We start from the raw sequence: 3654 nt of genomic DNA, 5'->3' as shown, positions 1-3654 counted from the left end.
CTGCAGACAATATCGCTGATCCGCTTACTAAGCCCTTGCCAGGACCATTGTTTGACAAACATCGCGAAGCAATAGGTCTACGTAGTATGACTAGTTGGCTATAGGGCAAGTGGGAGATTGTAAGAGTGGGTGCCCAGTGAGCCAACTGTGTGGCTATGGGCTTTGATGACTCTTTGTATAAACAATCTTTTGTTTAATATTATTTACACTTTTATTAATGGCAATGACTTTATATTACTTCATATTGTTATATTGTGATATACTATTGTTGTTTTGATAAAGACCTTGAATATACTATAGTGTATGTAAGATGTGGTAGAACATGGGGATGTCTATCATGAAATACATCTTATAGTCACTGTATATTCTAAAACCGTTCCTAGTCGATTGAGCCGTCCGAGAATAAGGATAAGGATCGCTCGAGTTTGAGACTAGCATTTGCGATGCGGAGTACCACGTTTCATTGGTAGGGAACATGGAGATGTTCGAAGCATGCAAATGGATATTCATAGGATGAATAATCGAACTACCCTATCCGGACTTTCCAAGTGGTTATCACTTATCGAGTGGATAAAGTCCGCGGTTTTGGTTGTACACCATTAGTCCTTACGACTTGAAACATCATGGAGACTCTATATGCTAGTGCTGTGCTTTGACTCGTTTACCGACTCTATGGGGGTCATCAGGTGTCGAGATTGGGTACAGTTACGACACATATAGGAGTCAATGCATTGTTGTCAAGGATTCACCACATACTTGCGAGTGTGGATATCCTATGCGATCTGAGGAGATATTAGTGTGACAAATCTCTGGCCAGAGTACTTGATGTGATTTAAGAAATGGTTTCTTAGTAGCACATGCGATGTCACTAATTTGATCTTCAAGATGTATTGCATAGTTATCGAATCTTGAGCGACTCTCGATATACCAATGGTTGTTGATTCGATCGGGATATTTGGATGAAGGGACCGTACTGTACGCTAACCAAAATCTACTGGTTCTTGTAGGCACTATCAGTGATACCTAGGGAATCATGGGGCGATGTTGCTAGGCGCTTTACCTTGATTCGTTGGGCAAGTCGGAAAGTGTTGTTCCGAGTCACAAGGAGTTGTGAGCCCACGGCTAGCTGTATCCCTGAACCATTGAGGGTCACACAGTGTAATGGAGTTTTAATCCCCGTTGAGATAGTTAAATTTAAAGAGTTAAATTTAATGAACTAAGGAGTTGGACTTCTTAAATAAGAGTAAGGGAGTAGGATTTCCTAAAATGACATAGGGATGGACATTTTTTGGAAACCACTGAATTCGGATTCAGGAAAATTTATTTTGACTTTAAAATGTGCAGAAATGGTTTCTGTGCACGTTGGTGAAATTGGTTCATCAATCGGAGTCACGATGAATTTTATATTAATTTCTGAACGTGCGGGCTTTGCTTGTCGGGCCCTAGCTTATGACTAATGGGCCCTAAGGTGTTAGTGGCCTGCATTATAAATAAGTTATTGCAGTACAGAAATTACACACAACAGGTCATAATTTTTGAGACAGGATTTTCGAAACCCTAGCCTCCTCTCAAAAGAAATCGGCCGAACCCTTCCCCTCTGTCCGAGAAATTCCGGTCTGTGATTTTTAATTGCAGTCAGGAATAACGAATCAGATTCGTTTAATCTCTTCGCAGAAAACTTCTGATAGATTTTCTAGTGCAATCTATCAGAGGGATTTAAACCCCATTCGTGGACCTGATTGAAGGAGTTCATCAGTTCCTGGGAGATACAAGAAGCGCAGAGAAATCTGTGTGGTGTCCATTAATCTCGATTCGAGATTGAAGGTAAAATTTAATTAATTGTTATTTGAATTTTACACACACAATAATTTAATCGTTGAATGGTTGATACCCACACCATGGAATTGTTCCATGATAAAATTTTTAAACTTCCGCTGCACCGGGTATCAATCGTGATTGATCTGACCGATGGAATTGTTCCATGATAAAATTTTTAAACTTCCGCTGCACCGGGTATCAATCGTGATTGATCTGACCGCCAGTTTTTTCCAACAACAACAACCCGAGTCCCACGTCCAGACTCTCTCTCGAGCTACCCATGTTCTCTCTGGCTATCTTCTGCCCCACCTGTTGTAATGCACACATACAAAACAAAACAACAGCCGGATAAACTCTGGTAAGAATATAATTCCCAGTATAATCAACATATAAATGCGTTAAATAAATTCATATCGACTCTAAAGATAATCGACTCAACAATAGAGTAAAGAACGCATATCTCGCTCAGTAATTGATTCATATATCATCGATGCCATCAAGATTCATAACCGATCTTGACATGGATATCTATCTATCGAAGTCGTCTCAGACTTGAAAATAAGATCGCCTCAGATCTTGGCAATAGAATCAATTCTATCAATATCATATCATAATCAACTCATATCAAATCAAAGATCCACTACCTGAGATGGATCGACAACATCAATCAAATATAAACAACAATAACAAGTATGTGATTTGTTCGGAACAACTCAAGAAGTATCATCCTTGAGTAACAAGTTCCTGACTCTTGATGTTGTCTTATACCTGTCGTTCTTGAGTTTGAAGTGCTCCATATCCGGATACATCTTCAAGAACTTCAATCTAATTTTCTCAAGTTCATCATCTCATCTTCAATAACAAGCATATACAAAAATCTGCTCAAGACTCAATTCAACCTTCAAGGTAGAACAACTTCAACATTGATCCATCCTTTCTCGTTTCGATTGGCTGATTTCTCGAGTCGTCTAACTTCACTATAAATCTATAAATAAGTGATCATACTCAAGAATGATCAACAATGAACTCATATCATGTTCCACTTAATCCACAAGACTCGAAATCAAATCAGTTCTTGAATCGATAACTTAACGGTATCAAACTCGGTAACTAAATCTCAATATATCAATCTTGCACTACCTAACCTTACACATATCAACTTGAATACATCATGTACTAGCATAATCAAATGTGTAATAGGTTGAACACAAGTTGTAAATTCATAGAATCATGACCAAACATCATCAAATCATCAATACAATTCACCTCAAACTTTCTTAAATTCTTTCTTCGGTCCAACGTCGTAAATCTCGAATCGTCACCTCTTATCAATACTGAAAATGAAGAATAAAGATGCTACAACATCAGCAACATCTCTAATAACATCTCAGCTCAATCATCGGCTATCTAAACGGCTTAAAAACATAAATCGACGGCGTAGCAATCGAAAATTGGTAACCGAATTAATATCGAAAGCATTCTAACTACATATGCAACTTCTAGTCAACATAACAGCATATATATCCTCATATCAGCAGTGAAAATAATCAAACTCATGCTGTAAAATCATAACCAATACAAACGATAGTCTTTCGTCGATTTGGTTTCGGTATCGGAATGCATACAAGCTCGAGAACACATATATAAACTCAATTCCTGATATCTACCAAATTTCAATCTTAAAAGTATGCTGAAATAAATAAAAACTTACAGCAAATCGAAGCCCTCATCGCAAGGATTCCAGAACTCTTTTCAGAATCAAAATCAGACGATCGGATCAAAAGTTACGGGGTTTTGAAAATTGGAAAGTAAAAGAAAATGAAGAAGGCATCGGCA

Source organism: Henckelia pumila, chromosome 2 (genome assembly GCF_033568475.1).
Source record: "Henckelia pumila isolate YLH828 chromosome 2, ASM3356847v2, whole genome shotgun sequence".
Classification (NCBI taxonomy): domain Eukaryota; kingdom Viridiplantae; phylum Streptophyta; class Magnoliopsida; order Lamiales; family Gesneriaceae; genus Henckelia; species Henckelia pumila.
This window is presented reverse-complemented; position numbering follows the sequence as displayed.